Source organism: Atractosteus spatula, chromosome 10 (assembly GCF_055471065.1).
Source record: "Atractosteus spatula isolate fAtrSpa1 chromosome 10, fAtrSpa1.hap1, whole genome shotgun sequence".
NCBI lineage: Eukaryota > Metazoa > Chordata > Actinopteri > Semionotiformes > Lepisosteidae > Atractosteus > Atractosteus spatula.
In genome coordinates this window covers 10,832,097-10,845,469 of record NC_142715.1, presented here as the reverse complement: position 1 = coordinate 10,845,469, position 13,373 = coordinate 10,832,097, and the positions used below count along the sequence as shown (strand labels likewise).

Sequence of the window (13,373 nt, the reverse complement as noted above, 5' to 3'; positions counted from 1 at the left end):
ACACACAATAGAAGCAGGAAGCAGAAGCAGGGACCGTTGTCAGAAGGGAAGAAGGTGACTATTCATTGTTATCAAAAATGACTTAGAATTGATCATGTTGCGATATTTTGAAATATAAAAGTCAATTGATTGTCCATAATATCGCTTTTCTATTTTTTCGAAGAAATGTTTGTTAAAAGAAAAGTCCAGCACCAGCTAGAATTGAACACACAACCTGAAAATTGCTAATCAGGCACATAGACCAGTAGGCTACAACACAACTCGCATGATAGGGAGGCGAAACAGCCCTACATAGCCCTGTCGCAGTACACGAATATAATCATATCGTTATTAAATTCTTTAGATACGCGATTCCATATTATATTAGCAGAAAAGCTTAAAACTACCACTTTTTCACACGCTATTTCACATGCTAGTTAAATACTTCGATGCTTGAAATGTTTAGGGAGAAATGGAATACCGGTGTGTATTTTTCCTTTAAAGTACCGATTCTTGGAATCTGACTGGCTGACACCCTTCTGAAGTGGTTCCATAAAATCTGGTATACGGAAAAGAAAGCGTTGATAAAAAAAGCCTGGATTCTCATGTATCTCATACAAGTATCTTTTAATACAGTCTTTGCTGTGCTCTTGAGGATCCTTGTGATATTTTGAGCTCTAGTTGAATGATAAGTGTCACATTTTAAATCATTTTCGTAGTTAGAAATTATGAAATACCCTGTTAAAAGCAAGGGAGTTTTTATGCCCGTTGAAGTAAAACAAAATGCCTGACAAAATATGGCTTGGACAGATTTCAAGTGCTTGTACAAATGTGCTAAAGAAATTATACTTTGAGTATACAGCTTGTCCAAAGTCATTCATTATTAATACTATTAGTAATATCTTCAGTAAAGGCTTTGATGCATAAATATTTCTGATAAAGGTAGGTTGTGTACTTTTGTCCAGCTGAGCAATCTTGCTTTCATAAAATATATACGCGATTCAACATTATATTCCCTTTTAATCAAATTCTAAAAGTATGCCTGTTGACTCCGGTATCTCTTTAGTTAAAGACTTCGATGCTTAAAATGTTTAGGGAGAAATGAAATACTGGTGTGTATTTTTTCTTTGAAGTACCAAGACCAGCCATATACTGTATGTTTATGTTCCAAAATTAATATTGTTTATGGCCTTCACACGCGTTACAGTATGCTCCTATTCTTTTTATGCTCAGCTACTAAGATTTCCTTTCAGTGGTAAAATTCAATATCTACAACGGGCACAGCAAAGACGTGTACTGTAAGTCTTTCTACGACAGACCAACGGACCACGAGTGCCCCTGTCAGTCAACCAATCACGTACTGCGGTGCCTCGCGTCATCTTGCGTCACAATGCACGACGCCACCTGCAGTACGTGTCTATAACACGCACTTTGAATGGCTGCATCTGTATGTGATCAGCTGATATTAAATAGGACTAATACGAATCAATACAATTGATGTCTGGCAAAGGCAAATAACCTTTGTACATGATCTGGAATGTGACTGGTTAAATTTCAGCACAGTTGCTACCCCCTTTATAAAGGGTGTGCACACTTATACAACCAAGACATTGAAGGTTTTTTTTTTATTATTGTTCCAAAAAATGTTCCATTTGTTTTCTTTCTTAAATGTTGTTGATTAAAAGATCTTATTAAATGTGAAAAAATCTGATTGTGAAAAGGTCAAATTCTTTGTGAAAAAATCAGTAATGTGAGGAAAGATGAATTGTGGGAGTCCCTTGACTCCTCGTGTCGTACTGTATTTCTCTCTCATTCTACTGGGAGTGGCGCTGTCACTTCTGGATAAAGTCCGTCAGTGGTCATTCCAGACGGGTCAGGTACGACTGCGCTTCGGAACAAGGATTGACGTGACTTGCAAGAATCCCGACAGTATCGCTTTTCTTGTGGGTCCTGGATAGCTCAGTTGGTGAAGCATCAGACTTTTAATCTGAGGGTCCAGGGTTCAAGTCCCTTTTTGGGAGGTTGTGCTTTTCTTCAATCTATTGTGAATGTCATTCTAAATCATCTTTTATCTTTCCCTCTACTAGCTGTACTGTGGTTATTTTAAATGTTCATCACTTGTATTTTCTTTAGTGTTTCCTTTCACAAACCGAAAATGTTCAAGGTGATCTTCTCACCACACTCCACGTAGATAAATTAAAAGAAATCACAGTAGAGTAAAGGACACGCAGTGAGGAGCTCCCGCAGTGAGTACTCTTGAATACAAGAGGAAAGGCACACTGCACATCTGCGGAACATCGCAAAGTAATTTTTTTTTATTAAAGGTTCAAGGAAACCTGAATATGTTTGCTAGAAGTATTTCAGAATCACAGTCAAATCGAGTACGATTGCTGCACAGATCTGCCGTGTTGAAATTAGAATACTGTTTGTGCGCTGTTCAAAGCTTTTCTAAAACTACAGAGATATGTTTCGGAATGCGTCTTCCTGTAAAAATAAAATCTCTACACGGGCGCTATAAGCAGAGTCTGAAGCTTGCTTAACAGAAGAACTATATTCAGAGGGCCAAAGAAGTGAATATTTCACCAAGTGAGAGAAAGCATCTCGAAAAAAGGAGGTGCAGTCTCTTCCATGGAGCATAACACCACAAAGTCAGACTACAAGTGCTGAAAAGCTGCTATCAAGCGTAACCCTGGTCGAGCGCTCTAAGGAGCTGGATTAAAGCTTCATCTCTTCGAGGGCGTGAGCTGGAATCCCACTGCTGCCCAGTATCTCCTTGTTAAGAATCATGGTTTTGTTGTTGTAGATTCTGCGCGATTAAATCAGTTTCAATAGAATTCATTTGAACAGTCATATTTGTTTTATTCCTCCTACCATGGCAATTTGTGCTCAAAGATGGAACTTTTTTGTATTTTAAAAAACATGCTAGCCTTGATGGGAAAGTAAGTGGAACTGCAGGCGTGGTGGCCAAGTGGTAAGACATCGGTATCAATTAGGTCAATAATCTGTTAAATATTTTATGCCATTTTTTCCATAGATGTTCACATTGGAACAGTGAGAAAGGTGTGCCTGGATGCACTTGAACCATCACCTTACTATAATTTTAGTCCCAACCTGGCCGCACTAAGCAATTGTACCACAGAGACTCCAAAGAGTCTGTTTTCTCCATTTGCAGTTTTGCGTAAAAAATAATCTGCACTTTTAAGCAAGTATTGTATTTCAAATTTTGCAAATTTCTTGAAAAACGTTGTTTCAGAGAGAAACTGAGTAGACAGGAATAGCCCAGTCAGTAGAATATCGAACTTTTTATCTCTAGGTCACTAGTCAGGCGACTGGTTTTCTTGCAACTACTGTGAACCTGCAAAATAGATGGTCTTTTGTCCCTCAGTTTTCAAGTTGTTCTATGAATGTTTAAAATGTTCAATATTTTTTATGCTCTTAAGCACTTTCCGTCACAAAGTTTATGGTGTTCTTGGTGCTGTGCTGCACATCGATAATGCAGACGAGAGCACAGGTAATAATACAGGACAAGCAGTGAGGAGCTACTGTAGCTTTCAACTCAGTGCAGAGTCCAGAGGGAGGCCTAGGTCGCTAAACGATCAACAGATATCTAATAATGACGTTCACAAAGGTGACAATACATTTTTTTCAACATATCCTTACATTTACCTGTACAGCACAACATATTTTCTATACCCTCAAACCCCCAATGTAACGACTTTCTCCTGAGAAACACAAGTATAGAGTGAAATCACAATAACTTATACAACAAATCTATTCAAACGCCCAGATATGACAGAACACACCCCTTTAAATATGTATTTCCTTCATTTCAGTTTTCTTCCCTCCCCAGGATACCTGAAAATTCACTTTCACATATTAAAGGCTGTACATGTAATACATCTACTAATAAAGATGGACATTAAAGTTAATTATTAAAAAATTACACTTTTCATTAAGACATGTATTGATAAAATTATTGTGAATAGTTGTGGTGTCTGGAAAGCAATTTTTGTTAAATATAACAATTTTCAAGCGAGTGGTGCATAAGCTTGTTATTTAGTGACTAAATTATTTCCACTGCATTCACAACAGTTCGAAATGTGTTCACTTGTTCTGCATAGCCTGCTACTGAGTTGTTTTCGGAACTGAAATCTATAAGAACATTATTTAAGATGCACCATGGCCCAGAATCGTTCATTGGGACTAGGATTAATATCAATTGAAAGTACTCCCAAATAAAAGATTAAACCTGAATATCAAAAGAGCAGGAAAGTATTAAAACAACACCATAACGTCTTGACTTCCAATCTTCTTCCTGGTTCAGGCCATGTACAGTAAAATGACATAATCAGTGGACTTATGCCGAGGTTGAAAGTTTAAGCCTCACCTGGAGCAGCCTGGTTTTCTGTCTTGACAAAAAAAGCGTTTTGTTCCACAACGGTGTGAAATGATCACGTCTTTACTCTACTTCTCTCTTGTAGCAAAGCAGCTCTTGCTAGGTGAGCATTTGCTCCGGTAAATTAGGTCACTTTTCATGTTAACTCACTTCTTCTAAACACAACATTTCCTGGTGCACGTTTTCTCTATGAAAAAATACATTGTCCCTTACATGATTGCTCGTTTTTTTTCATCAAAGAGTACAGAAAGAATAAAGAAAGGAAAAGTGTCGTAAATGAACTCTGCCGCCCGTGGGAGATGTCAAGCGCATTGGACATGAAAAGTGCCCGATAAAAGCCATTTCTGTACCTTTCTCTTAGTGTCGGGGCTCCTATTGAATGTAAAGGAGGCAACGTGCTCAGCCAGCCGACTCAGCGCTTAGTGAACGCAGGTGTCTCAGAGCGGTGTGTCCAAGTGGAAGTAAAAGAGGCGAATTCTGCCGGCGTCGTGGCTTAGTTGGTTAAAGCGCCTGTCTAGTAAACAGGAGATCCTGGGTTCAAATCCCAGCGGTGCCTGTCTTCCTGTCTTCGCGCACCGTTTATTGTTACAGACAATATTCTTCAGCATTATGTTTAAATGAAATGTTCATTTCGTTTTTGGCACGACTTGTTTTTCAAGAAATCCACACATTGCGAAAGATAAATTGCTCATCTTTCTTATCAGTGCAAAATAATTACTGCCAGCTGGCAAGAAAATGACAACGATTTTTTTTTTACTTTAGCCAAAAATCTGTGAATGTAGAAAAAATACGACCTGTGTCAGTTTCTATGGCACACTCAGTCAGGGTGTCCTTCAGTTAAACACAACGTTGGTAGATCAAACGCACCCAGAGACACACTTCGAATTAATCCGATCTAAACATTACCTTCTCTAAATGTGATTGAGTTTCTTTCCACGTCCTTAGCCATCTTGATGTTTGCAGAGATTTTCAACTTTTGACACGAGTCAAACTACAAGTAAATAGTTGAGTACCTAAGTCAATATCACCGGGAATGTGAATATAAATGTAAACATCAATATTTCTGCTGTCTCCTGAGAAACACAAGTATAGAGTCAAAACACAATAAATAATGCTAAAAAAAACTGTTCAGTTAACACCCAGATGTGACAAAACACATTTAAGACTTACATCCCCTTTAAATATGTATTTCCTTAATATCAGTTCTCTTCCCTCCCCAGGATACCTGCAAATTCACTATCGCACATTAAAGGCTGTGTGTAAGTCTTACATGTGTTCTGTCACATCTGGGTGTTAAATTAATAGATGTATTGTGTTATTTAATATGATTTGACTCCACGCTTGTGTTTCTCGGGAGACAGAAGAAATATTGGGGATTTGCGGCTACAGAAAAGAATGTGAACTTTACAGGCAAAAGTAAGGTTACCTTAAAGAAACAAAAAAAAACGTATTGTCACCCTTTTCAACGTGATTTTTTAAGACATTTGTTCGGAATAGTGTATCTTCTCGTGTCTGTGGCTGTTATCCTACAATAACGGTGGTGAAATAGCAGGAATGTGCGGAAAGAATCGGGATGGAACAGAAGACTCATCTAGTTGATAGTAAGGTTGTGTAGGACCGCACACACTACGATGTCAGTGTTGAGTAGCGTGGTTTAAAAGCTTCTTCACGAACCGGGAAGGAGTAGAAACCTAAAGTCTTCTTATCCGTAATCAGACACGTTATCCATTGTGCCACTGGCGTTTGCATCGCATTCCCATACAGCAACACATTGAGTTCAGAGCAGCTAGTAATACTGTACATCGCCACGGTCAACATTTTCTCAATTAGATTCATGTGTTTTGTACGTGTGTCTAATTACTCCGTCTTTCATTATGTCTGGTTTAAAATAATGTATCTTTAAAACAGACAAAGGGTTTATGAGTCTCCCTGAAATTCACACACGAAGAATAAAAGATATCGCGTTTAAAAAGAATACAAAGATGCCGGCGATAGAAAACGGAGAGTCTTAAGTGCGCGCTATCACTGAACTAAACTCCCGATCGGTAACTTGTCGGCGGGTTTTTAATTGTGTTAGGAAGCGCAAACAGTCAACAGTGTACATTTTAAAGGTCTAAGCAAAACAATCAGACTTGAGGATTATTCAGAACAGGAGCCTCTACTTCTTTGTATACTGAGGTTTCGGGTGAACATCAAAGTGAAAGACAAATTCGCAATTTTCACTTTTTGATTAAGGAACAAGAAAACACCATCATTTGAACTGGATTCAAACCAGGGACATAAGAAACGCCTGCTGTTGTTGTCTACAGTCTTAAGAGCTAGCAACTGAGCTATCGAGAGGTCGGAAAGTAAATGTTTTGTCACACGCGTAGCCCAATGCAGTGTAGTGTTCCTCTTTATTTAAATCCCAGTTCGATATCAAAATACTCACTCCCATAGTCTCGTTTAGTAGAAGAAATGGACCAGGCTTCTACTCTATAAACGTCCATAGTTCTTATAAAACATTTGAAGGGACATCGGTGCAGGCAGAAATCGACTCTTTTTCTAGTGGGAACAGGATCACATAAAAACTTTCTTTTGAATTGAGAAGAGGATCATGGTGACACTCAAAACATACTTGCCTTTGCTTCTTTCGAGGACGAATGGATTATTGAACTGCAAACATCGGAACATCGGATCAAAGCTCTCTACTACTGCAGTTGCTTCTTTGAGAGTTTCTTCAAATATTTCAACTGAACGTCAAATTCAATCTTACGGATTTTGGTTTTCTTTTGATCGAAATTGTATTAAAATCCGAGCCTCTTTCACAGTTGTATAATACTTTCCCCTGCATCCTCAGATAAAAATTCTAAATACCACAAAGTTACAATATATGGAATAGCATTTATTTTTAAATGTATTTTAAAATTTGCATTTATTTAGAGCTACATTTAGTGCTAGGTAAAAATAACATTGCTAATATTGATGGAGTACAAATGGAAGATGGATTTATGAGCTAAAAGTCCTAAAACGCCTCTTGTAACAACTAAGGACTCGTAGCAAGATTTATTTTCAAATCCAAACTTTGCTATTGCATTGCGTATTGTGTAAACACGACCAGTTCCGGTTTCTGGTGCGTGCATTTTTTTCAAACTGAAATTCACAAGAACATTTTTCAAGATGCGCCATGTCCCAAAACCGTTTATCAGGACTACTATTAATATCAGGTGAAAGCAGTACAAAACATAAATTTAGCCGAAATATTAAGAGACTATTGTCTGTCAGCTACTAAGCCATGTTCAGCCAACGCTAGAAATATTGCTGCTCTCCTAAAGTAGCAAAAGACCGCCAACCCAACTTAGAAACAGAACACAAAGGCTCAAACCGACGGGAGTGGGATTCGAGCCCACGCGTGCAGAGCCCAATAGATTAGCATTGCAAATTCGTGCCAAAACTATTGAGATACATCAGAATCGTACCTGTATTTCTTTGGATTTTAGGAAATTTATTTCAGCGTGTTTATTTTTTCTGCCTGTGATCTCGGAAAGAAAGACCCACTACCTGTTCACCGAAATATTCCGGGAGTTTGCTGTGGTTTAAGAGGAGTGTATGAAGGTAATAAAGGAGGGAGGACACGTGAATTGTAAGCTGCTGAACCCGGACACACACCGTCTCCAGCTACTGTTGGAGATTTACAGTTCAGAAAACTGCTGTCTCGAGCAGAAACTGATCTTCCTGCTTTAGTCAAGGTTATTGGAATCGGAGGTTACCGTGGGGTACAGCGCTTACTGTATATCTCTCTTCTCTGGCTAAACGGACAAGTTTAAGTTTACAACTGTAAAGTATAGAAATAGACAAAAAAAAAGCTAAAATACTTCAGTAAGGCCGAGCAGATAGGAAAGTTTAATAAAATGTTCTGTAAATCAATTTCCCTCGATTTCCGAACTCTCTGTTCGAGCTCTGATATAATCTCTCTGCTCCTGCCGCTGTCACTGGGAGAGTGACTACATTCGGTAGGGCTACAGGTTGATTTCACAATGCCACATTTAATTAAATAAAGGATAAACCACAAGGAAAACAGATATGTTTTAATAAATCTTCTTCTGGCTTTATATTTCGGTCTTTCACATTGGAATACATACTTTGCAGTAAATCTTTACTCGATTACAGGCAGCCCGAACGTAAGGGAGAATCGAAGCCTATTTGACTTTCTGCTAATCACATTGAAGTGTTCACGAAGCATTTCCCTGCCCATCATGTGCCCGCAAACCGGTTTATCCGTTTTCCTCTTCCTGTCATTGTCAGCGAGCGCAACAAGAAGGGAAAATGCAGGACAGAGAAAAGGTATTATTTGTCAGGAGTGGGATTTGAACCCACGCCTCTATTCAGAGACCAGAACACCCAAGCAATGGAAAGACAGGAGCCCTTGAGTCTGGCGCCTTAGACCGCTCGGCCACCCTGACGAACTACGTTCACATCTCTTAAAAGCACCAGTAGTTCACTAAACTGAGAAATGCTTTGCTGGATAAACGTAAAATTGCCTGTTGTAGCCTAAACGGACCGGGAAATTAAATATTCGGATCGATTCAGAATGTGCTTTACAGCCTTCTTGTAATATTTTGATCTGCTAGGGCGCAGTCGTTTTTACAATCTGGATTATTTCAAAAAGACCGACATCAGTGTAATACAGCTTTCACGTTTGGGAACAGACCTTGTATTGTACATTTCTTATAGGTTTATTTTCCTGATTGCAACATACTGTGAAGCATAGAAGCCAGCTGCATAAATCTCTATTACACGTCATTTATGAAGGCGTTTCAAATAGCAGCCACTGCAGGATTAACGCTTTTGGAGCATGTATTATATTGTAAATAATCTTATTTAAATAAGCTTAAATTCGCATACTGTTTTTCAGACAGCGCAAACCAGTCTGACCTCCTACAACTTTCTGTGCCGCTGAGTAGATCTTAAAACAGCTACAGCCAGAGTAGCCGTAATGGCAACACACTGCTTTGAGATCGGCTTTTCTTATTCTGCAGAACCACCGGCATCGGAATATACTGATCCGCATAAGAAGCGCTTTCGGTTTCTGATCGTTTTTATTGAGCGCTGCTCTAACTTTACATTTGCTCGTACTAGTTTTTCCCATGAAAAAAAGACATTTCCCTCATTACATGATTTCACTTTTTTATTTTCAACAAGTAGAAAGAAATAAAATATAATTCCATATAAGAGACACAGGTTGGATGGTTGGTGGTCTAAGGTGTTGCGTTTAGGTTGCAGCTTTTCCTGGAGACCTTTGTTTAAATCCTACTTCTGACAAAGTAGAAACGATAAAATCCCTAAGTAGAAAGCATCTCGCATTTCACGTGTTTAATGTTAATTGTCTCAGCGGTTGCCTCGGTGAATGATGGATCTTCTCTCTTGCAGGGTGACGGCAAACTTCTTCAGAGAGGGGATCTCCCACGCACGGCTTTTCTTCATCAAAAGCGGAGACAAAAGAAACAGACTTCAAACTGAAATTAATTACTTCTTGATCGTTTATGACCGTCTTTAAAAAGCTGAGAGAAGGCGAAAACGTCTTTCGAAATGAGGAAATGTCTGCTGACAGTAAACACAGCTCCTCTTTAGTACTGTGCTAAGTACCCGTTTGTTGCGCGGCAGAACGGGGTACGTTTCTGTGACAGGGCCCTGGTTTATTTTTTTTAAATAGTTGAATCATATTGAAATGTTAAACAACGGAGATAAAGTCGCTGTTGACCAGGATGGCCAAGTGGTTAAGGCGTTGGATTTAAGACTTAATGGACAAATGTCCATGTGGGTTCAAACCCCACTCCTGGTAGAGTCTTGTAAATATTTTGAAGTGAGAGGTAACTTTTAAGACTTACACTCTATTTAAATGTCATTTTACTTAATTTCAGTTCTCTTCACTCCCTGGGATAACTGAACTCACAATCGCATACTGAAGGCTTTATATGTATTATCTGTGATACAGCTTCTAATAAAGACGGAATGAAACTGTATTAATAATAAATGACATTGTTTTAAATAAACGTGTATTGATAAACTTCATAATTAATAAAAGTGGTGTGACAGGAAAGCAAATTAAATATTACAATGATATTCCAAGCAACTGATGCGTAAATTCATTATGTCGTGACAGTTTTATTCCCACTATAAAGGGTAATATTCTAATGTGATCCAGTGTTCCGCTTAGTCTGCTTCTGAATTTCTTCATTTCAATCAGTCCTCTATTTCAGTAACCTCTAGAGGGCTCAGGATTGGGTTCCTTGAAGTTAAGAACAGGTTAATTAAGGAGCTGCAGGCTGAGTTCGTTGTAGTCTTAAATTCAAGAATTCTTCGATTTTAAGAAAAAAGACAGGTATGTTTTGTGTCTCATGGTGATCCTCTTCTCGATCCAAATGAAAGGTTTAATATGATCCCTCTAGAAAAAAAATAAGTCAATTTCCGCCTGGAGTGATTGATGCCCCATCAAACATTGTGTAATATTCCTGGACGTTTATACAGTAGAATCCTGGTTCGTGTCTTAAATTCAAGGTAAACAAGACTAAGGAAACGAGTTGGAAACTTGATGTTAAACTGGGATTTAAATCACCCGGAACATGACACTACATTGGGCAGTATGTGTGAAGAAACAACTCCTGTCATCCCTTCGATAGCTCAGTTGATAAAGCGGAAGACTGTTGTGGAAACAGCGTTGAATCCTTAGGTCGCTGGTTTGACTCCGGCTCGTAGGAAGGTCCCTTTTGTGTACTTTAATCAAAGACAATAAATAATTTTCACTCAGACGTTGATCAGAAGCTCAATAAACGACGAAGCAGAGGCTCCTGTTCCGAATTCCCCTCACGTCTGATGGTCTTGTTCTAACCGAGATCAATCTAAAGTGGTACAAGGAATTTTAACAAATCTGTTCTTTGAATTCAGGGACTGCTCTGTCTGCTTTGTGCTGACCACATTTATATGTCTAAGGTATGTGTTTAATAGAAGTATATTCTACATCTTTTGCCCACTGGGCCAATTGCTGTTCACGAGCTCCTAGCCCCACTTGTTCCCAGTGGAACCAGCCTGAAGCAGCAGAACAGAGGTTTTGTTTCATTATATTGTCTGCTGTTGTAAAACAAGTCATCCCTTAGGGATAAAAACTCTCCCTCGAGTAACGCGTCTCCCGTATTTGCCCCATACGCCCAGGGCTCATCTCTCAGCTGAGTGATCAAAAGCTGAGCTCCAAGATACTGAATTTCAAGTTGAGGTACAACAGACCCTGCTGTGAGATTGGGCAGGGGAGAGCTGGTTGTGCTCCTGAACTAGTCCCTCCTCTCTTAGTTATTCCTGTATTTGCATCACAGTCTATAAACTCCAGCAGTGCCCTATTGCTTTTCTTCCAGTTCCCATATTTTGTTATAAAAACAGCTCTGGTGAGTTAGGTATCTAACTCAAATTTCACAAACCTATCCAAAACGAGTTCTGGTACAATTCCTTTTTTACTTGAAGGTCTTTAGCTTAGTTGGCAAGACCTGGGTTCGAGCCTATACAGTGAGGCATGAACTAGGGCGGGAGCGACAAGGACAGAAACCCTAGAACCCGTTACAATAACAAAAGGACAGAAATATATGGGGATAATTTCGAAATCGCAAATATGAGATACCATAGCGAGGTTTTTTCTCACTCCCTGGCGGAAATGGGCTTCATTATTATGTGTATTCTTGATACATTACAAGGAGGTACTGTTCTCTTTATCGTAGCCACGAACACCTCGTATGGAGTTTGCGTGAGTGAGGTCAGTAACGAGCTCGATCAGACCCAATCTACTGCTTTCATCCAAAACAGCCCTTTATTTGGCTTTAAACTCCACCTGTTACCCCTCACACTCAATGTTTCAGAAAAAGGTTTTAATTTAAGCTTTGCCCAGCAGAGTATTTGAGCAGAGAAAATGAATAGAAGCGCTATTCGCGCCAGTCTAGCACAGTAACCACTAACTCCAATAATAAAATAATAATAATAATAATAATAATAATAATAGCAGCGAAAAAATCCCGGCTTCTGCTTAAAAAAACAACTATTGAAATTGTACATCTCCAACACTGGCTGGAGACTTTGGGTACCCGGGCTCAGCGGTTATATAGGACAGGACTCGGCGAGCTGCTGGTGAAACTCATTGCTCTGCACTCTCCGTGCGGAATGTGCGTTTCCTCCCTCCAGACTCGTCACACCGCCTTCATACTCTACAGCGGGGGAAAAAAAACTCCCCTTTACTGTCTTCATACATCCCTCTTAAATCCCAGAAACACCGAAACTCCGGGGCGTTTCTGTGAGTCAGTACTGGGTTTTTCTGTTCGAGGTTACAAGCAGAAACAATAAAAGCGCTGAAAGCAGGAAGTTATTTCTGCTCTTAGGCATAAACGTGTAAAAATACATTTTCTGATTCCTAAAACCTAATAAAATCCATGTAAGTTTCCCTTTTGTTCCCAATGCACATAACTGAATATAAACCAGTCACTAGTTGTGGCGCAGTTCTTACAACAAAGATACTTACATTACGAACTTTTTTTTCATACGAGCTCTTGCCGTTTTTAAATTGAATATTTTGTTTCAATTCGCTAAATCACACGAAACACCAGCAACACTCAGCGTAAGCATCTGACCAATCACATTACTGAATTTTAAAAGTATGAAGTATTTATTTTAAACTTTTTTTTAATTTTATACACCTGTTTTACATATTCTTGCCATTTTTGGCATATTGTAAGTGGATTGTAACTTCAAATTGATCATTCCTGAGCTTTATAACTGTGTATCATTTCTTTTAACCTTATTTTAATATTTTTTAATTATTTTTGCATTTTACAGAACATTTTAAATATATTGTGAGCATTTTAGCATAATTTTAAAATAGGACTATCAATGCTCCTGACTTTTAAACCTGTATTTCTTCTGACATTAATCTCTCCACCTGCAGATGAGGAGGGAGGTATTTGATTTTAAATTGGTTGATTTAGGG

General features: G+C 38.8%; 3 non-coding genes across 3 annotated transcripts; 2 read left to right on the top strand and 1 right to left on the bottom strand.

The window, feature by feature from the left end:
* The first annotated feature begins 4,857 nt into the window (after window positions 1-4,857).
* On the top strand, window positions 4,858-4,931 carry trnat-agu (transfer RNA threonine (anticodon AGU)). Its single transcript has one exon. It is a non-coding gene; the product is annotated as a tRNA-Thr (tRNA).
* Window positions 4,932-8,706: 3,775 nt separating this feature from the next.
* Window positions 8,707-8,817, bottom strand: trnal-caa (transfer RNA leucine (anticodon CAA)). The gene is made up of 2 exons: window positions 8,780-8,817; window positions 8,707-8,752 (listed from the first exon to the last, which is right to left on the bottom strand). It is a non-coding gene; the product is annotated as a tRNA-Leu (tRNA).
* Window positions 8,818-10,113: 1,296 nt separating this feature from the next.
* Window positions 10,114-10,196, top strand: trnal-uaa (transfer RNA leucine (anticodon UAA)). Its single transcript has one exon. It is a non-coding gene; the product is annotated as a tRNA-Leu (tRNA).
* Window positions 10,197-13,373: the final 3,177 nt, after the last annotated feature.